The sequence below is a fragment of the Falco biarmicus genome, chromosome 10 (assembly GCF_023638135.1).
Source record: "Falco biarmicus isolate bFalBia1 chromosome 10, bFalBia1.pri, whole genome shotgun sequence".
NCBI classification, from domain to species: Eukaryota; Metazoa; Chordata; class Aves; order Falconiformes; family Falconidae; genus Falco; species Falco biarmicus.
In genome coordinates this window covers 3,796,125-3,818,039 of record NC_079297.1, presented here as the reverse complement: position 1 = coordinate 3,818,039, position 21,915 = coordinate 3,796,125, and the positions used below count along the sequence as shown (strand labels likewise).

At 51.5% G+C, this 21,915-nt stretch overlaps 1 long non-coding RNA gene across 1 annotated transcript; it reads left to right on the top strand.

The window, feature by feature from the left end:
- Positions 1–10,809: 10,809 nt before the first annotated feature.
- LOC130156398 (uncharacterized) lies at positions 10,810–20,611 on the top strand. The gene is made up of 3 exons (XR_008824414.1): positions 10,810–11,187; positions 17,711–17,758; positions 20,498–20,611. It is a non-coding gene; the product is annotated as an uncharacterized LOC130156398 (long non-coding RNA).
- Positions 20,612–21,915: the final 1,304 nt, after the last annotated feature.

Below are 21,915 nucleotides of genomic sequence, written 5' to 3'. Positions count from 1 at the left end.
TTAATGAGTAAAAAGGCAATTGGCTTTTAATTGGAAAATGAAGTTCCTTCTGGTGTGGATGTTACCAGCTCAGCCCAGTTTGCCTGTCTCAGGGCTCGGGAATAGGCAGTGCTCTGCAGGTGGAGAGAAAAGGCCCTGCTTCCTTCATTTTTCTGTTGATTCGGGTGCTCTGCTTTATTTCCAATAAAAATCTCGTAGAGGTTGGGCTTCAGGCTGGCGGTGGAGCCCCTGGACTAGAGGCCCCAGGAAGGAGTTTTGCTGGAGACCCCTCTCAGTCTGGGGCTCCATGTCCCTGGCTGTTGTCCCTTAGAAGCCTCTGCAGTAACTCAGCCTTCTCAGGCTGCACAACCCTCACGCACAAAGAGAAACCTGGAAATTTAATCTAGCTTTAAATGAAAGAGCAGGATGAAAGAGTCCCAGGAGCCTCTGCCGTGTGGGAGAGGAATGCCTTTCTGTGGCCCAGCTTGCTGGAAAGCTGCAGAAACCCTGGGTTGCTGCTTTATTTTAAACTTTGTATTTGCTTTTGGTATTTTGCATTCCTCAACAGAGCAGATGGCCCTTTGTTTGAACCCAGACACACACACACACACACAAAAAAGATTGATTTATATCAGGGATGGGAGGGAAAGAGCAAAGCTGGAGCTCCTGGGTCATGGTGGTGCCCTGACTGCAAGCAGGATATTGCTTCCAGTTGGGACAGGCCTTGGAAAAGCTGGGGAGAGCAAAAATATTGGGGTAAGGAGGAAAAAAAGAGAGGAACGCTAGGGTTTTTTATTGGCAAGCTTCTTTTAGGATGGGGCTGGGTGACATAAAGCAGTGCTGAGCTCACACAGCTCTATGGCCGGCCAGCAGCGTGGGAGCTGCTGTGTGTCCCTCAAAGGGCTCTGGGCTGCTGGGCTTGTTCCTGCTGGTTGGAGGGATTTCACAGCCTTTTTATCTTGTTTTCACAGCTAAATCTGCTAAAGCGCTGTGCAAACAGCAGGTTGCTCGCAGAGGGCTTTTTGGCATGGCACCCACGGGGAGAGCGGTCCCTGCGTGCAGCCGTGGAGGGATGCGAACAGCAAATCAAGTAGTTTTTCCAATTTTGGGTATTTCCTGTAGTTAAAGGAAAGAAAAGAAAAAGGAAATTGAAGTACCCTTGTACCAGCCCTGGTAAAGTGAGGGCTGTGCCTGCTCCCGCGCCGAGGCTTTCTGCAGCTGCGGCTGGGTTGGCCGGGGTGGCACTGCCAAGTCCCGCAGCTGCGGCAGGAGCTGCTGACCTGGGTGCAACTGCTGGCGTAACACAGACTGGCCCCCTGACCTCGCTAACGTGCGGTACACTGTGCTGTGATGGCATGGAGTGAAATAAATTGCAGTGTGAAACGGTGAATAATTGCTTAGCAGTGCTATGAAGGTTTGAGCTGTAGCGTAACCTGCCACTGCCTGGTGTTGCCACAGAAGCACGGCAAGGCTGCAGCGTGCATGGAGGGTGTCTGGCAGGTTTGCCCTCCGGAGCAGCGGTGTGATCCCGCGTTACAGCAGGGCTGTTGGCTGCACCAGGAGCATTCAGCTCCGCTTAGGAGCTGTCCCCGCTCCCTGGTGTGCAGGCGTGCTGCTCCGTCCCTACTCCCCTGCCTTCCCGCACAGGGCAGCGGGGTCGCATGAGCTGTGCATCCACTGGGGCTGTGGGTGTGCTGTGTTGGGGTAACAAAAAAAAAAAAAAAAAAAAAAATCCCACTGGTGGCTAAATTTGAGTTGGTTACACCTCGAAGTTTGATGAGCTTTATTGCAGCTTGGTGCAGGAGAGGAGGCTGCCTTAGATTCTGTGTTGGACCCTGTGATGGGTGCGAGGGCGTGCTGAGGTCGGAGTGGGTGTCTGGGGCTTCTGTTTTGCCAAAAAGTGCTTTGACCTTGGGGATTACTCAAAGCAGCAAAGTGCTGCCTCTCTTGCCTTTGCTTATAGTATTTATTGAGCAGTTGCTAAGCAATAACCTTGTAAAATTTCCCATGTGCTTCTTTTGACACTCTAACCTGTGTGTTTAGAGGTTTAGGAAATTAAAAGGACAATTTTAGCCTGGTAGATACATGCCAAGGATTAGCTGAGTAGCTCCTGGATTTTGCAAGAGATGGAGACAGCTTGTGTTAAGAGCTGGCTGCAGCTGGACAGGAAACTAATTGTGCTTTAGAAACTTAAAATCCTTCCCTGCTTCTGGAGTGAGGAAACTGCAATTCTTCGTCTCCACCAGTAGAGAAGAATAAAAGACTAAAATATGGTACAAGGTCAGGGAAAACATTTTGCTGTGAAAACCAAGGGGTTCAGAGTGAGGAAATGAATGTTTCCATTTGGAAAATGTTAGAGGTTTCAGGGAGTTAAAACCCCCATTGTGAAGACTCAGCAGAAAGCCTGGGGGAGAAGCGCAGGCTCGTCTCCCCTTGCCACGGGCAGCGTCTGGCTTGTACGTGCAGAGCTGGCAGTGGTCAAAGCCATCACCTGGATCATACGTGACCTAATAGCTTGTGAAAGGCAAAATTAATACTTTATAGGGGTTTTGATTCGTAAATGCATTAGGATTTTCTTTTTCTTTTCAAAATACTAAACAAATAGGAATTGCACTCCTAATTCCCCTGGGGTTTTTTTGTTCAGTTTTGGAAATCTCACCCAAAGCTTCAGCTTTGAGTGAGGTAGCCAGCCCAGGAGAAGGGATGCCTGGCATCACTGTTGTTACGTAATGCTTTGTAAGGTGCAATTTTCTTTTGTCGGCCAGGGGCCCTGAGCTGCTGAAAGCACTGGAGTCTGTGCATTGGGGAAGGGAAAGCCCATTGCCTGGAAGTGCTTTGGGCAAAGACCCAGGGCAGTGTCTCGCTTTGGATGGGCAGATGCTCCAGCACTTCGTGCTGATGTTCACCATCACGCTGTAGGCGAGCAAAGCTGCTCCCTGCCCGCTGCTTTCCACTTCGCTACAGCAGCCAGAGCTCAAGTGCAAAGTCTGGTGCATAAAACTGTGTTTTTACCATCCTGTGTTTGCAAAGCTGTCACAGCGGCGGTGCTGGCGCAAGTGTCTAGGGATGGTGCTGCCAAGTGCCTCCATCCAGGGAGATTGCTGGTCTAAAAACTCCGCTATCAAATTAGAATCTGCAGCCCTGTAAAAATACAGCCCGTTATCTCTAATTGTGCAGCAGGCAACAGGTGCCAAAACTGGTGTCAGATCTGCTCAAAAGGACTAGATAAGGAGGAAAAAAAATTAATAATAATTTTAGATTGAATTCCACAGATGTACTCATCTATTCCCAGGGTTAGTGTAAATCGAGGTTTGAATAAAGCCAAACCAGCCCAGTTAATGTCTAAATCTGCCATTTCTCAGGCCCTGCAGAAGCAGACAAACACAAAATCGATACTTGCTCTAACTGTTGCTAAGTTTTCTTTACAGATTAATTTCTGCCTAACAATCCCCGCAGCTGCGGCTCTGCAGAGACCTCCCTGCCCTGGGGCCGCATCCCGCCCCACGCTCCCCCCGGCTTGGTGATGCTGGGCTGCCGTGGCAGGGGGAAGGTGTGAAAAGCCAGCCTTACCCCAGGGCTGGGGCTGCTGGGCTGCAGCTTGAATCCTTCCTGCAAAACCAGCCCTGCCCGCCGCCGGGGCAGCGCACAGCATCCTTCCCTCCAGGGAAGAAAATGTTTCCCCCTGCCCCGATGCCCGGCATCCTGCGATACGTACCGCGCGGTGGAAACGCAGCCGGATTGATGCCCGGGTTTACACGCCGGACCCGTGTTGAGCCAGATCATTTTATCCCGCATGTAGAGTGCTGCCTGGTCTGAAGGCTTGTTCTCGGCTCCTGCCGCTAAGGGGGAGTGTTGCCCCGCCGCAGCGCGGCCGTGGGACCGGAGGACCAGCCGCTCCGTCCTCCAGGAGCCGGGGGTGGGCAGCAGGGAAGGGCTGGCCACAGCATCACCCAGGGGAGGGCAAGTCCCCTCCTGTTTGACAAGTAGGGAGCTGACCCAAATTTCAGACCTGTCTTGAACAATAAGGGCAAATGTCATCCTACCCTTGCAGCCTGATGGGTTTGATAACGTGGGGTGAGGGAGGCTGGTTGATCACGATGCACTTCAAAGCCCGAGGGGGATGGATGCTGATGAAGAGCTGGGAAGGCACGGTGAGGATGCAGGTGGGTGGATGAACTTTTGGTGGTCTGGTGAAACGACCTTTCCTGCTGCAGGAACGAGAGGATCAAGAAGAGAAAAAAATGCTCCAAAGCCTGCTCTGGAAGTGGTCCCTCCCCACCTGCAGAAGAGCTAAAAATGGGGCTCAGTGGCTCCTTAGGGTAGGGTAGTTCAGGATCTCTGCTTGTAGGCACTGGTCTGATGCTCATGTCATAAGTTACGTGCTCAAGTTGACCTCAAGGTTTTTCCCCTGCCCTGTGGGACACACTGTATATGTATGTGCAGTTCAACCCTTTTTCTCATTAGGACCCCAGTCCCTTTGCCTATGAAATGCATATGATCCTAGTCATCTAGTTTAGGTTTTTTACCTTTCCCTGCAAAGGGTTTTTGGATCTACAGATGCCAAACATGCTTGTTTATGGCTTGCTGAGGTTAGAACTGAGAGTTTTCTTTGAAAATATGCTCTGTTTTCAGTTTCTTATTTCATTTCAAATGTCATCCTTTCTCTCTTATTCTAGGGACACCCAGGGATTTTATTCACAGAATTGGAATGAGCTGCAAAAGGGATAAAGATCATTCATGGGAACCTTGAAAGAATTGTCTGAGCTCTATGAAATGAAGGTTAAAAATAAAACAGGTAGGTGAAGCACAGGCTCCACCATGAACATCTTATAAATACCCGTCCGTGAAACTGAAAGCTCATCCCACCGTGCTGGGCGGCTGCATGGGAAGGAGCTGCCGTATCCATCTCACCAGTGGGTAAATGGGAGCACAGCCTGAGGGCAGGAAAATACAGCAGGTTAGAAAATCTGCCAGCTCTTTGTGAAACATGTTTCTGTTGCTTCCTCCCCGTGTAAACTGGACAGGCGAGCTCTGCCAGGGGTTGTTTCAAAGCTGACATGTAAGCAGTGGCATTGGCAGAAACCTCCAGCTCCTGGGGAAGGTGAAGTGAGGAGGAGGAGGGAGAAAGGGCCATAATCCCATTCTGCCTTCAAGCACAGCCTCCTGGTGCTTCCAGTGTTGGTGTAAAATGAAGGGCTATGATGATTGCTGCTGCTCTGCATGAATAGGAGACCTCATCAACCTTGGTTGGGTTTCTGTGTTGGGTTTTGCCCTGGGGTTGCTGGTGTTCAGGGGTCAGCTGGCTGCATCTGGCTTGCTTTTGGGTCTGAGCACCCAGAGGCTTCTTAACGGTTGTGATTTGGGGAGCAGACCTGGCAGGGCTCTGGCTTGCCTCCCCCTTCATGCCACCTGGGGACCCACTGGCCAAAGACTTGGGTCTGGTTGCTTCCAGCCCTCGTCCTGTGTCTGGGCTGGCATTTATGGCTTGTTTGTGCCATCACAGCAATGATACTCTTACAAAGCACTTTCCTCCAGGCTGGTATGACCAGTACTTTGCAGGTCAAACCCAGCCAGATCCCACCTATCTCACCCTTCTTCACCCAACCCCCCCTCTGGCACCGGGAGCAGCAGTGACTGCTCAGGAGGGGTCCTCAGCCTTGGTCCTGTCCCTGAGGCCCTATTTAAGAAGCTGCTCCAGCTGTGTTTGCCTTGAGCTTAACCCAAAGAAAGGGTTTTGTGGAAGGTGTGAGGTTGCTTGGCAAGGGCCCGCACCCGTTTTTGCACAAGGATTTTGCCTTGCAGCTTGGCAAAAGAGTCCTATAGCCCAGCACCTCTTGTTGCACAGCAGGGAGCTCCTCCAGCCCCAGAGATCTTGGTTCTTGGAGCTCAGTGGCTGCCCCAGCTGGTCTGCTGAAGGCCTGGGGCTCTCCATGCCCACTCTGCCTCTCCCACGCTGTAAAAGAGTGGCTGAATCATGTTCATTCTGCTGTGGAAACCAGTCTCCCTCTGCCACGCACGCACATCCACTCATCTCTGCAAAAAATGTCAGGACCTGCAGTTCAGCGCAGACATGATGCGTCTGAGTGGGAGGATAGCGGCAGCTCCTGTGCGTTTGCCCTAGATAGGCAGGAGAGGCAGCCGGAGATCAGGACGTTCCCTAAGCACAGGTCTGGGAGCTGGGATAACCCCAGGCAGATCTTCAAAGTGCAGTTGCTGGCTGTAGGTGGGGGAGATGCCCAGTCCCTGTGGCTCCAGTCACGGAGCAGCATCATGCAGGTGACAAGGGGCTGATCTGACCCGAAAAGGCTTTGGTTGGCTTCAGCAGCCCTTCGGCTGCTGTGCTGGGGTGTGGGGCTTGGGGCAGCCACTGCAATGGAGCTGCACGTGGTGCTGGGCAGCAGCTTGGGCTGGTACGAGCCAGGGTGGTGGCACCTCGCTGCGGGAGGTAGAAGACCAGGGATGGTGCTGTGGCCAAGGGTGCTGCACTGTGCTGGGACCTGCTGGGCTTTGCAGGGCCCCGCTTTGGCTGGTGGCAGCAGGATGAGCTCCCTGAAGAGGCTTCATATCTGTGGATGACTTTTGAGCCCCCCTGTCTTGCCCACCCAGCTTGGTCATGTCTGGTTCTTGGCTGTGCAGTGATTTGGTAATGCTGTGGTGTGTCCGGAGAGGAGTCACCAAGGCAATCTCTCTAGGGACTACCTCTGATTTTCTCAAACCCCTGTGAGTGCATCCCACAGAGCCTTTCTGGAGGCCCAGTGAACTCACGAGCAGCTTTGTGTCGGTGCCTTCCTCTGCGTTACCCAGACAGTGTGAGCTATGTTACATGTGGGTACCATACATCCTCTGCCAAAAGCTCTTTTATGTTGACGAACCTTATTTAAGTGTCAGGCCATTATGTACAAGCACAGCAGTTGTGACAACATGCCAGATCGGCTGAGCTTCCCTGTGAGCTGGTTCTGTGCCTGCGGGGCAGATGCCTGCCTTCGGCCCCCCCTCCCTTTTCCTGGCTCACATCAGTCAACCCCGGACCTGCTGAGCATCCCCAGCTTTGCGTGTCTCTGCCACGTGCCTCTGATCGGTCCATTCTTCGGGGCTTTCTGAGACCAGGGCTGTGCTCTGGCCATGGTGTGCTGTGGGAAACCTTCCTTTGCCCAGGTAGATTTATCTGTTACACGTGGCTGGTGGGTCTGAAAGATGATCAGCTGCACTAATATTATTTACTGCCTCTCAGACGAAGTAGGTCACCAATCCATCTTGGATTCATTTTGTGTGATGCACAGGAAAAGGCAGTGAGATCCTATATCTTCCCCGTCCTCCTCCTCCCCACCTACAGGCGACAGGAGGGAGGGCTGTGAAATCCCAAGGAGAAAGGCCTGATCTGGTGCGATGCTGGCTCTTGGCCTGCCCCAGCAGAGGCTGTGACCTGAGAGAGGGTGGCTTGTGCCAGGGCGGCAGGCTAGCTGGCTCCCCACGTGCTGGTTTTGGTTTGCCTTGAGATGTTGGGCTGCAAATGTCAATGGCCCAGGAGATGCTCTCTGGGTGCTCTGTGCCAATCATCACTGAGAAATTTGCCCTAGTTTTGTGTCAGGCAGGGATTCGTGCACCGTATTTGTGTTAGAAAAAGCATGCTTAAGCATAAAATGTTTGTGTTATTCCTTCTGTTGCTTTTTCTGAGTAAGTGACATCGAGAGGTATCTTTTAAGATGAAGTGAAGGAAGAAGAACTCTTTCTGCTTGATAAAAAGCCGTACTATGTCTGTTGTGGGTGTTTTGGAGTATTCTGTGGCTGGCTGGAGACCTGCTGAGTCTCCTTTTATCAGGAACAAGCCAGGATGTGATACAAAACTTTCACCATCTCTCTCCCTTATTTTACTTAAGACTCTAGTTGAGAGTTTTAGTGGTGCCCATCTATCTGGCTCTGGGCTGGCTGCTTTCTCTTCCTGCCCCTGGGGCCACATCCCTGGAACAAGGGTGGTGCCAGGGCATCAGAATGACTTTGGGAGACGGAGATGACCAGGAGCCAGGTCAGGGTGGGAATCTGGTGAGAACACAGCAGAATAACTCCATAAGGACAAAGAGCTGCAACTCTGCATTAGCCAGCAAAAGCAAGGAAAGCAAAGCTGCTGTTTCTAAAGATAAGTCCTCCTCCTGAAAAAAAAAAAAAAAAAAAAAAAAAAAAAGCCATTTTGGGTGTTGCTGATAAGGAATCAACTAAATTCCTCCTTTCTCTGTCCCCATCTCTGCAAGAGATCGTTCAGCTATTCAGCTAAGGCTTAGCACATGGGGCTTTTGAAAGCGTCTTGGTGCAAGTGCTTGGAAAATGCTATCATTTAAATCCGTAATAGCTCTGTTAGGAAACACGCCCCAGGCGTTGCACATCAGCTCTTGATGTCGCAGAGGATATGTCTGGTAATGCTTCGTATCACCCAAGCCATAAATAATGTGAATCAAACACAACATTAGCCTGCCTGGGCTCACAGGCAGCCTTAGGCCACGGGCCAAAAAGTGGTCCAGTGTGCCTGGGTGGGCTCCAGCGAGGACTGGGGCTGTGTGACAGAGCCTGGTGTTCCTACAGGCAGGAGACCCTCCCTGAGGAGCTTTACTAGGACATCTGCGGGCTGCTTGTCCTGCTCTCCATCGGCAATTCGCTCTTGGGTGGTGGGAGAGGCAAAGCAAAGTGGAAAGGGATCAGTGCATCTTTTTCTCAGAAAGAAGTAACCCAGTTTCTGGAAGCAAACCTGGGTTAAGCAGTTGAGTGCCATCAGGAGGTGCGAGTAAACCCTGCTTAGCCTGAGCTTTTGCTGGCAGCATCGAGGTTAAAGGGGGAGGTCTGTTAGATCTTCCGCCGATGTCTTCCCCTGTTCTGCTGATAAAATATGGAACTGGGAAATTTTGAAAGAGCGGCTGTGCTTACTGAAATGCTTTTACATCACTTAGTGCTTGCTTCTGCCCACACACACTTCTGAATAATCATAAGTTTCTTCTATAATTATGTTTATTACACACTTGCTGTGGTGACACACTATCCCGCGCTGTGGATGAGACTGTAGCCAAGCTGAAATCCTGCTCCGGGCGAGCAGCTGATTCCCGAGGTGCTGGTGGACCGTGGGAGGGAAATCCTTCGGTAGTCTTTCTGTCAGGCTCCCCCGCCTGAGAAGGCATCACGGCAGGTTGCACAGAAATTAATAACATCATCATCTATCCTGTGTATTTTGGTAACAGCAAGCTAATTAATAATGATGGGTCAACTGTTTTTAGGCTTTTAGGATTAGCACCAGGTTTCGAGGAGGATCACGTGCATGTCTGAGCTGCAATGCGCAGCCGTAGGCAGTAAGTTGCGATAAATGATATATGGCCCACATCTTAAAGTTGTTTTGTTTTTTAAAAGAGGCTACAGACTTAATTCTTTTCCTCTACCTGCCCCAACTTATTAAATCCCTCTTATTTAGGATGAAAAAAAAAAAAAAAAAAAAAAAGACTTTTGTTTCATCGGGTAAATGATAGCTTTTGGGTGAGATGGCCCAGCCCCCTGAAGTTCACATTATTTTATGAATTGCTTCCTTGATGTGTTTCAGGAATGAATTGGCAGCTGAGGTGCTGGTGACACCTCACGTCCCAGCAGATCCACAGAGGGCTGCTGAGGCTCGGAGGTCAGTGGAATCCCATGTGTGAGCTGTGGTACAGGAAACCCATGATGTCCTGTTTTGCAGAGGCAGCTGTGATACCCTCGTGGGCACTGGCCCACCTTGGGCTCTTGCTGCTGTCAAGGTTGTACCTGAAGGCTGTTTTGCAGTGACCTCACTGCAGGGCTGGAGGAAGGGAAGGTTCTCAAAGCCTTGCATTCCCTACAAACTTAGGGTAAGACCATACAGTTCCAAATAATAGTAGCACCCCTCAGTTTGCTTTTCAGCCCAGGGTCCCAGCCCTGTAGCAGCCATGGAGAAGACAGCTGGAGTATCTGCCATGGCAGAGGCCGAGAGAAGGACCTGCAGAGTCAGGCCTGGAGAGCCCCTTGGTCTCAGGTGGCCTCCTTGCAGGCAACTGATGGAGCAGGACTGGCTTTAAATGTGTTGTCCTTTCTGAAGGTGGTTGGATGTGGGGACAAATCATCTGGATGAGTTGGCTGGGAGTCTGCATCTAATTACTGAACCAGGGTGTACATGTCTTCCTCCTGTCTCGTAGCACACAGCAAGATGCTTGCTGTAAGTGCTGGGCTCTGCAGATGGTGTTTGTGTAAGGGTAGAACACCTTGTGGCTGGCACAGCGCCTTCCTAACCTGTCTGATGCTTACACCAGCCTGACCTGGTCTGACGCCAGTGCTAATGCTGCGATGAACAGGAGATTGGATGAGACACCTCCAGCCTGGCTTACCTGATCATTTCCCAACACTGCAAAGTTTTGCCAACCTACGTTGGGCATGGGTAATTGCTCTCATCCTGCTGCCTGAGCTGACACGGCTAATGCAATGCAAGCCACTGCTCCGTTGGTGGGCTGTGGGTGGAGGTCAAGGAGTCTCCTCACATTGCTGCAATTGAAGCCACTTGTCATAACAGAAAGATGGTGACATCCCGCTTCCCTCTGTGTAGCTGTGTCATGAAGCCTTTCCTACCCCCTTCATCTCCTGGTCACTGTCATCACCTTTTCCTTTCCCCCTATCCTTCCCAGCTGCTTCTTTCTTTTCCTGTGAATACTGTTAACCTCAGCAGCATAAGGATAATCCTTCAGACAGGAGCTCAGCCAGCTCGACCTCTCTGAGAAAGCTCCTTCCTGCATCCCCAGCAAAGACTGGCTGCCTGTCTTGTACCACAGCTTACCTGCACCTTCAGGGAAGACCCCAGAGCAGCAGGCGATGCATGGCGAGGGGTGCAGTGAGCACGGGCAGCCTGCCTGCCTGCTGGGAGCGAGCCAGCCACGTTGCATGGTGTGCTGGATACCAATAGGGTAATCAGCACATAAGCTGCTAATTAAAATATAAGTATACTGCTCTGAGAAGGTGCTTGTGCAATGGACCTTGAAATGCACTGTTTGCATAGTTGATGAGAGGCAGTTAATGCTCTACAGCAACTCTGCGTGGCACATGTGGAAGCCCACGGGGCTGCCCTGCTGCTGCTGGCTCCCCGACCTGGTGCTCCTTGTGCAGCCCCGGAGGAAGCCCTGGGCTCCTACCTGGCTTCTTCCCAGCAGCCGCAGCCCTTGTGGCAGAGTAGGGGTAAGGTCTTGGTTCGCATCCTACTGAAACGGTGTCTAAAGGTGCTGGTTGTGGTGCCTGGGGAGGGAGGAGAGGGGTGACTGGCTCGGGGGGCAGTGGCCGGGCTGTGAGCTGGTGGTGGCAGGGGGTGGCCGGGGGGCTCAGCCTCTCATGCTCCTTGGCGATGCCCCTCCTGCGGTACCAAGCTGGCTGTTTGCTTGCCCCCGTCTGCATGCCGGAGGTCTGGGGGGCTTCGATTTAATCACTGTTTGCCAAAGTGCTTTGAGATCGTTGGAGGAAAGATGTAGTCTTCGATGATCTGTGTAATGAGCCAGACCCCAATTCACTCTTCTCTCGTTCTTGTCTGTCCATGAGGTCTGAGCAGATTCAACATTTACTCAGGTGGCAAAGTCAAACATGGTCAGTACACCTGTTAAACAGACTGGCACACAAATTATAAGAGGAATTTTCTATTGTAGTTCACCCTTAATGAGCATGGAAAATTAAACAGAGCAGACAGGAGTTAGGTGGCTCTCTGTTTTACAGAGACTGTTCCCAAGGAAGTTTCTTACCACCTGTGCTGGGCAGGGGGTGCCCTGCAAGCCACAGCAGTTGCTTTGCCTCCAGATGCATAAACATCCAGCATTTTCCACTGATCTTTCTCCCACCGCCCAAGCAGTTGTGCCTGAGCAAAGTGCCACATTCCCCCAAGCTTTGATCCTGCAGCAAAGTCTGAGTGGCAGAAGATGCTGGTGCAGGGCTGAGCGTGGCAGCAGGAGCCCAGGGTGCTGCTGGAGCTCAGTGGGACTTTTGGGCCAGGGCTGGCCTGGAGCTGAGGAAAGCCCCCAGTGCTGGCACAGGGTTTTTTTGTCAGCTGCTTAATGGAGTCGTTATCACGTCAGCTGTAGGAGGTGGAGAAATACTATGGTATGAGGGGACATGAGGTGTGTGGGAGCCTGGACCCCTGTTCTTCAGCTCTAGCTATGGAGCAACACACCAGCCCTCTGTAATGGGGCAGAAAATCGAGCTCGGGGAAAACCCTGGGGGGAGGCAAACTTGAATTTCTGGAAAACATCATTTTCTCATCCAGGCACTGGCATGGGGTCTCTGCTGGGGCAGGCAGGGATATCTGCTGCAGGGAAAGCAGCATTCCTGATGGGCTGGGCAGGGAGCGAGGCATGCCCAGGGGTCCCCAGCTCAGAGGGGGTCCCTTTGCATCAATTGCCTTTCCTAGCCTGGCTTCCTGCAAAAAGCAGCATGGCATGTGGGAAGAGGCTCTTTGGCTTTGTTTTTATTTGCTGAGGAAGGGATCTTCCAGCTGCTGCATACTTAATGGTTTCCTAGGGCCATTCATTAACCTGACAAGTCGACCAGTGAACCCAGAGCAATGATTCTTGCTCTTGCCAGGACGTCTCTTTTTACCCCAATAAACTTTCCCACCTCTTCTCACTCAGCTGATGAATCTGCCCTGAGATGCAGAGAAGGGTATCTCCAAAACGATGAATCCACGTCAAAAGATTTGTGAGCAGCCAGCCAAACAATTCCAGCCACAGAAAGACATAAGAAAGAACATCATTCCCGAAAGCACTGCATTATTGATTAAGCATTTGTGATCCATAAAACATAGTAACAACGTGGGGCTGGCTGCAGAATGAATTCTACCAAAAAGGTCTTTTTTTTACTGTCTCTGATCCTCAAGGACAAGGGTAAAGTAAGTTTAGTACCAAGCAGGAATTCATTTGTATAATAATGGTTTTTGATGACTCGCAAAGGTTATTTTATGATTAGCCATCTAATTATAAAATGGCCAACAATTTCATCTTATCCAAATCTACATCAGCTAAATTATGAAATGCCCTTGTTTTATGCAAATTCTGGAAATATTGCTTCCCTAACCTCCCAACCCTGCTGTCTGTCAGTAAGGCTTGTATAGAGCATAAATTTTAGGGCAGTGCCAGAGCCTGATGCAACTGCAAATCAAACGTGGCAAATTAATTCCGCAGGAGTAGCCAGCGGGTGGTGAACGACGGCGGAGATGCGAGCACGGGGCAGATGCGGGTGCCTAACCCTGTGGTGTGGCTCGAGCTGGGCTGCCCCATCCAGGGAGGTGCTGGGGCTGGCAGCGGGAGGTAGGAGAAATGCATGCTTCTAGGGAAGGGTTTGTTGGTCATCTGAAAGACTGTAGATGTGAGATGTCCTCACGCTGAGGCTGTGCAGGTGCTGGAGGAGAGCTGCCCCATGTCGGTTCTGCTGCGCGCTCCATCCTTCCTTGCCCTTCGAACCTCCTGGTTCATCTCTGCTTTAATTTCTCTTGGTAAGCTGGGGTCAAGAATATTTTTCTTTGTTTCTTTTGCATTGCGGGTAGGTGGCTCTGAGGAGCATTGCTGAAACGTCCTGCAGCAACGGGCTGTGAAGAAGGGCAAGAATTCCTCCTGTTCTTGTCCCCTCCCAGCACTGCAGGGGAAACTGAGGCGTGGGTCCAGGCGTGTTAGTGGCAGAGATCAGGCTGGGCAGGGGGCAAAACCCATCAAACTTTGTTCCTTGTTCTCCAGCTGTGATCCACAGCTGGCTGAGAGCTCTGGGGACAGCAAACTTTATGGCTTGATTACATTGTCATTCCTTAGATGTGAGATATACTTAAAAAAAATTCTTGCCCTGCAGACAGTACAACTTTAAGGCACGATCAACACAGGTATTAAAATTGACTGCTGAAGCTTTTGTAACCCCAGAGGTATTTTGGAATTGGATGCCAGCAGCACAAAGGCGATGTGAGGGCACCGTGCCTGTGACCCTTCGATTTGTACCCACCAAGAGCACAGCCCATCCCACCTGTCAGTGTGAAGAAATCACAGTGTGGCCCCGTGGTTTGTTATTTTGAGGGCTTGGACTCTAAGCACATGGAAGGAGAGTGCTTTGAAATATTTGTGTATGATGGAAACTGCATGGATGGGTACGGGGCAACTTGCATGACTTCAGGTCCTGGCAGGTGCGGTGTCCGGCAGCGTGAGCGGTTTGCTGCCCTTAGAGGGGTGGGCACATTAAGACTTGGATGTAGATGGGCATGGGACTGTTCAGAGCTGCTGCAGAAACCCTGTGTGTGTCTATTTATGGCTTCTTTGCTTGGAATTCCGAGATGCTCGTTCCTCGTGCCTGAACTTTTTTGGGGAAAAAAATAGTCCCATTTCACAACTGATGGGGCAAAAGAAATTGTTGCTTCAGCCAATTAGTTACAGTTCTCTAAAATGGAACATCTTTGGCTACTCCTGGGAGAGGGCTTTCCTTCCAAAGAGCGCAACTTACTCATGGCAGTGGGGAAGGCAATACTGAAAGAAAGTAGTCCAAGGCTGGTGATTCTTGCAGAATGGAATGGAAAAAACCCACATGTTTTCCATTCACCAAATCAGGTGTTGGGTGTTTTTGCTGCTTTTTGTATTCCCATTAAAACAAGCCTTTAATGATGGGCTTGTGCCTGTATCCCTGGGACCGGTCGGCTCTGGGTGAGCTCCTGAGGAGGAGCTGGTGAGAGCAGAGGAGGTGCAGTGGGAATTAGGAGCTGCCCTGGGAGACCCTGGAGGGTTTTCAAAGGCTTTGGGATGGTCCCTGTGAGAGCAGCTCGTGGCCCTGGCAGGGCTGCTGGCGGAGGCAGGGGTCTGCCACGGCAGGGATGGGGGTCTTAGTGCTGGAGGGAGGGAGAGCAGCAAAGGAGAAGAAATGCCAGAAAAGGGGGAAGGAAAAGAGGATTGTAAAGATTAGGTCCAATTAGATACGTGCACTTAAAACATCAGATCCTATTAAACACTCCTGGTTTAAAACCAGGCCCTATTATGTGGTTGCAGCTTCCAGACAAAGTCCTGTTAAGTGAAGCTGCTTTGAAATCCAGAGCCTCAGACAGAGCCATTATGAAGATCAGGCCCTATTAAATATATTCAGTTTGAAGATTAGGCCTGGTAAAACACAGGCAGTTGAAATCTGGTCTCCAATTATGCAAAGGCAGTTGGGGAACCAGAGCTGGAGGGAAAGAAGGGGAACCTGTGGAGCAGCTCCGTGCATCTGCAGTTCCTCACTGGTGGGACCAAGCCCCTGGCCAGCCATGGGCAGGGTGCTCGTGGCCCTGCCTGCACGTGGCAAGTTACCCCAAATTGATGCTTCAGCGTGAAGGAAGCTAGGGTGGTCTCCAGGCTGGTGGAGACCAGAGGCTGGGGGCTTCAGGAGAGGTTGTGAGGTGATGCTTACTGGTGGGGACAAGTTTGGGGGGTTGGTCTCTTCCCCCAGATAACAAGTAACAGGACAAGAGGAAACAGCCTCAAGTTGCTCCAGAGGAGGTTTAGGTCGGATATGAGGACAAAATTTTTCATTGAAAGGGTGGTCAAGCACTGGAACAGGCTGCCCAGGGAGGTGGTGGGTCACCATCCCTGGAGGTGTTTAAAAAATGTGCAGATGTGGTGCCTGGGGACATGGGTCAGGGGTGGGCTTGGCAGTGCTGGGTTAATGGTGGGACTTGATGATCTCAAGGGTCTTTTCTAACCTGAATAGTTCTATGACTTGGGGAATGTTGCCGACTGGATCAGGGGCTTGAGAAATTGGGGCAATAAAAGGGTACCCTGCATCCCCCTCAGTTTTCTCTGACTTTGAAATGTGTCAGTGGGCTGTAACTACCGAACTCTTTGGACCTGGATAGGACCAAGGGCTGTGCCATGGGTGGGACAGTTGTATACATGGTGGGTAAGTCCTGGATGGCCCCAAGGTGTTTGAGTATCGAACAAGCTGTGGATTACAAGGAAATGTGGGTGCTCACCTGTCTTCTAAGACCCAAAGATCCGTGCATGGCTTGGCTTGGGGTCTGTGGTTTGGGTGTTTGAGACCCCCACTCTGAGCACCAGCCTCCCTTTCTGCTGGCCACGATGGTGCATGGGGCGGACCGGCTGGCCTGGGGCCCAGCAATGTATTTACTGTGGGACTGCCCCGTTCCCCTCTTGATTTCTTGTGTGGGCTCCATGGCTGCTCACCTTATTAATGGGTATGGTTAAGAAATACGTCTCAGTGATGGCTTGGGGGAGACAATGGGGACAGTGGTGGTGTCTGGTCCAAACCCGCTGCCCCAAGGCAGCACTCCCTTCTCTGGGGCCCTGACCCTCTGCATGAATAGCCCAGAGCTGCTGAGCAATGGCTGGAGGAGACATGCTAATGCTTTTCCTGCAAAATAACATCTACCATCCCTCCTCATCCTGCTTCTCCACATCTTCATTGCAGCACTGTTCCTTCTCTGCTTTCATGGTGTGTGATGCACTAAAGTGTGAAAAGCGAGAAGGGTGTGCTGGGACAGGGTGAATTTTCTTCCTAGTAGCCGGGATGGGCTGCGTTCTGGATTTGTGCTGAAACCCCCCTTGATGACCCAGGGGTGTTTCGCTACCACTCGGCAGCGCTCGCACAGGGCCAAGGGCTTTGCTGCTCCTCGCCCACCCCACAGCCAGCAGGCTGGGGGCACAAGGAGCTGGGAGGGGGCACGGCCGGGACAGCTGACCCCCACTGAGCCCAGGGACATCCCAGACCGTGTGGCATCACGCTCAGCACGTAGACTGGGGGAAGGCGGAGGAAGGGGGGGACGCTCGGAGTGATGCCGTTGGCCCCCCGGCCCCCGTTACGATGGAGCCCGGCTGTCCCGGGGGTGGCTGAGCCCCGGGCTGCGGTGGGAGCGGGGAATGAACGCCTTGCTGTGCCCCGCTTGCCTGTGCGGCTTTTGCTGCAGCTGTTAAACTGCCTTTAGCTCAGCCCGTCAGCTGTCTCACTTCCACCCTTCCCACCCTCTCCCCCATCCCACCCTGCCAGGGGGGAGCTTTAGAGGCTCAGTCGGCAGCTGGGGTTAAACTACAACACAGGGTCATTTTCTACTCAGTCCCCACATCATAAAGGTCAGTGAGGAGCCCCTGAGTTGTTCTTGCAAACATTACTGGCATCATTGCGACTTGTTTCCAGGGGATTTATTTGGTGCTGCTTTTGGTCCTGAGCCTCAGTAGCATCAGAGAGGTTTTAATTAGTGCTGGGTGCTTTTATCTTTGATGGAGCAAAGGGATTTTGCCATTTGGATTTTTAGCATATGAAATATTAACTTAAATATATATATTTAATTTTTGTATTAAATATTATATAGCAGCACAGTATTAATATTAAAACTTTAATACAATGTAAATGTCAGAATGAGTTGTAGTGATAAAACCCAAATGAAATGTATTTACCTCTCTGTTTCACTTAAAATAGCAGAAGATTTTCAACTCAAAACAGATATTTTTTTTCTTTTCTTTTTGACAGAACTGCTGTTTCTTTGTTCTACAAGATACCATTCCATTAGAAATTGGTTTGGTTTTTTTTTGTTTGTTTTTTTTTTTTTTAACCAATTCTAATTTGCAGGACTTGAAGACCCAGGCCTTTAATGAGCACTGAGGCTAACATCTGTGGTCGTAGATGAGAGTGCTGTCAACTCTCATATCTTCTCACCCTGATCTTTCCTCTCCTACTTGTTCCTCTCCCTCCCCTGTTTTGCTCCTAGGAAGGAGAGACGTGTACCTGGCCCTGGCTGATGCTCTCTTTGCAGCAGGTGGGTACCCACAAGTGTGAGTGGGTAGATGGCAGCTCCCTGGTGGCTGGGTAATGCTCAGACAGGCTGGAGAAAACAAGCAGCCCCTTTTTCTGTAGCCTTTGCTGGGCTCAGGTGGCATGCGCACAGCCCAGGGTGTTGCTCGAAAGCCACGGTGAGGATGAATTTGCTGTGTGCACGCTCGAAATCCTGCCTGGTGCACATGGTGTGCATGGTGGGGAGGTGGGGACACCAGCCCTGGGCGCGCAGGGAGGCGTGAGAGGATGCTTCAGCCCTTGCAGCGAGACTTTGGAGCAGGGATGGTGCCCTGCCCTGTCTCCTCGTGCTGTCTGGCCCTGCTCGCTTGGCTCCGTGGCAGGAGAGGGAGGAAAGAGCCCCCTTCCAACGCCCAGCTGCCTGCACTGCTCCTGCCACCTCGGCTGAACCTTTAGACCGCGAGGGAAGTGGGGGTAAACTGCAAATGAAATCCTGCGAGGCTGTGGGGGAAGGTGGAGGGGATCAGGGACTGGGGGTCCCCGCTCTGCCAGCTGTGCTGTCATGGTCCGGGCGAGCAGGGTGCTGAGGGGCTGTGGAAATGCCCAAGCTGCTTGGGGTGGGCCCGTGGTGCCCAACCTTCCCCCCCCCCCCCCCCCCCCCCCCGCCCCCATAGCTCTGCTGTATTACTGCGGCAAGCTGCAGTGGAGAGGTGCTTGGGGACCTGTCCTGCTGGCCCTATCCTCATCCTGGCTCTACTTTTGATGTCCCAGGCAGCTGTGGCGGAGGAGCCCTGTCCCATGGGAAAGGCCACCCAGACAGGCTCCCCCTGCCTGGAGCGTGAGCTGGAGCCGCGGTGGGTGAGCGCCAGGGCTGTGCTGATGGGGCAAGCGCGGAGCGTCTTGGAGCAATACTTATGTACACAGAGCTTCCTTTTTCTCTCATCTTTTTATCTACATCCTTTTTTGAAGAAGCAGCTGATGAGAGCCCACCACTCACATCAAACCTCTATCAAGTGCATTAAAGGAAATGGTTTTGGCTTTACGGCTTGCTTTGAAGGAAGCAGTGGCAAAATGAGCTAGGAAGGCAGGACAGGCACCGCAGCTAGTGCAGCTGCATTTCCAGTGTCAGAAATTTGTTCTCTGGAGTAATTAAGATGCAGGTGTTTGAAAAGTCTGCATGAGGCTGCATCGTTAAGGTGCATTTTGGCTTAGCTTCTTGGCTTCTGCTGCACCCCAGGGATAGCTGCAAACTGCCCCGAATCACCTCTTCCACTCGAAACAAGTTACAGGCTTTTGGGATGGTAGGGGCAAAGGTAGAGGCACAGAATAATTTCAAAACTTAGATCTGGACAGACCTTCTGTTTTAAATTCCTTCTCCTTATTGAATGCAATAAATCAGATGTGATGGCTTCCTGCACCAGGAACAAGATCATGAATAAGATTATGTCCCAGGGTGGTGAGACAGCTGAGCAGGGTGATGCACAGAGGTGTTGCAGACAGGCTGAGGGTGGTGTGTTGGATGCTGAAGTGGAAGGTTAGCTGGGCTCTCCCACATTCTAGGGAATTGCTTCCTCTGTATCGGTGGGTTTGGGACCAGCATTTAATAATGGGATAGATTGCACATCATGATTGCAAATATCTTAAACAGGGAGATGTGGAAAAAATTTCATGTTTTCCTGTGTGTGAGCTATAAATCGTAGCCCTTGTGTCTAAACATGTGAAGATTAATAAAACCAAATAAAAAATGAATTCTGTTCAGCAGAGATGGTCGCTGACAGTGCACCAGCCAGCTCCTCGGGGTGGGACTGTGCTGCTTCGTGTGTGGGGTCCCTGACCTCATGGCCCTGAGGTGCATTTGCAGATGTAGCAAATAATTAGCATGTGTTCCCCTCCCATCCGCCTGCCAGGAAGGAGCCAGCACCCGGTGGGGCTCCCCGGTTGTTCTTGTTGGTCCCTTCCAGTGGGCACATGTGCAAACTGAGTGAGCAAATGGGCAGTTTTAGGACAGATCAACAGAAGGACCTTCTGCTGCAGGGGGTCATTAACCGCAGATTTCCCATCCTACTGAGGGAAAGCAAAGCTGTGCATAGATTCTTTAGACAAGTGTGGAGTCATTTTACAGCCAGTAAACTTCAAGCTTTCTAGATGTTATGTCCTCAACTGTTTTGGTGGTCATAGCTCATCTCTTGGGTGCAAAGTTGCCCACCGAGGAGGGACTCGGTGGTCTGGTGACCATGCACACAGCCTCTGGAGCACACCGGGTTCTGCAGCCCTTTGCGGCACCTGTTGTTGCTTATTTCCAATTTTTCAAATAATTTTTTCCAACTATACGACATCAAATCCCGTGTGTCTTTCTGGGAGGCTCTTCAGTGCAAACGTAGGTAGTGGGAAGGAGACTGCAGGTATGTCCTGTGGGACATGGGTGGAAACCAGGGGGTGGGATCTCAGGCACAGAGGCAGGGCCCTGGAGCACGCAGCACTTTTGTTTTTGTAGCATCTCTTCACTGTAAAAGCATAGCAGTAATACATGTAAGGCTGAAACACGTTGTTAAGTTCAAGGAGCTTTCATTCACAGCCATGGCTCCCTGGACAGTGGAAGCAAATGCTCCTCATGGGCAAAGGGATGATGCTGCATCCAGCATGGCACCCACTCCATGGGGATTGGCGTGCGGTGGCTGTATTTCATCATCTCGGAAATGTGGGGGAATATAAAAATCTAAGTGATAGCTGGAGTTTGATTTTTATGTTGGTTTTTTTTTAACAGGTGGAAGGAGAGCATTGTATTTCTTACCACTAGCCACAGAAGGGCTGAAACTAAACTGAACCAAGAAGCTGAATCTGGTTGCCACAAGCTGGGAAGACCTGGTGAGGAGGCACGGTCAGTGGGAGGGGAGGGATGGCATGCCGGCTGCCCCAGGAGGGCACCGGGGACTGGCCCTGACTCCCCTTGCCGCAGACACAAGGGGTCTGTGTGCCAGACCCTGGCTCCCTGGGACGCGCTGTGCTGCTCGGCGCGATGCTGGGTGGTACCTCACCCCGCTGCAGACCAAGCGTGGGGACTGGATGCTGCGCAGCCCCGTGGGTCTGGGCTAATGTGCCCTGCTGAGCAGCAGCCTGGCTGAAACTACTAACTAGCCAAACCGCTATTTCCTTTATGGATAGTCTTTTTTTTTTTTTTTTTTTAGTTCTTTTTTTTCCTTCTCTAGAGCTAACACAGGCAGTCTCCAGATGGCCCTGTGCAATGTGGGCAGAAGCGAGGGCCAAGCACCGAAGTACAGATGGGCAGGAACATTAGGATTGCCTCCAGTTTTGTACTTCGGTAGCTTTGGGGACTGCTGAGACCATCTCTGTGGCCACGGCTGCTATTTCTCTCCCAACCCGAGCAGGCACAGGCCATTCAGGACAAACCTGTACCTTCAGGAGTGCTGGTTTGCTGAGCTGATGAGAAATCCGCCTTTAAATTGGAGGCATTTGTAAGCGTGGCTTGCTGGATTTGTAGGGAAACGCTATTGAGCTGCTGTGCTATTGATTTAGATATTTACCTGGGGTTTGCAGCCTCACTCCTCTTCCTTTCTGTTTGCTCTGGGGCTGTGCTGGCTCTATTGACAGAAGCCACTTCCCCGTTGCCCCGGGAAGGGGAGCTGGGTAGCGCTGGCAGGCTGCAGCGTGATCCCCTGCCGGGCTCAGAACTTCAGGACAAAGCTCATTCATGGAGCTTGGTGCAGCACAGCACTGTCCCAGCAAAGAAATTTATTTTCCTCCTTTCAGGCTCAATTTTCCGCTGTGGTGATCCGTAGGAGACAGAGTGCGCCCGCTGAAACCTCTCTGAAGTATCACCTGGCAGTCATACACAGAGAAAGCAGGGATTTGAAGGAGGTGGCAATTTTTTAAAGAAACTTCCACACTTCCCCTCTTTGCTGGGTGATGGCATCTCTCAGGACTTCATGAAGAGAAGGTGTCGTGAATGCTGATGACCTGAAAGATGCCACCACCAAGAAATTCCTTCCTCCAGACGCTGCTTCAGCATCTCTTGCTGGGCAGTAATCTCCCCAGCCCTCACCTCTTGCCCGGCACAAAGAGCTGGTGAAGCCGCTGAGCTGCTCAGGGCACTAAGCCGCATGGACAGACTTAATTCTGCTGGCTGCAAAACCCACGGCAGCTGTGGCAGCGTGTGACTGCTGA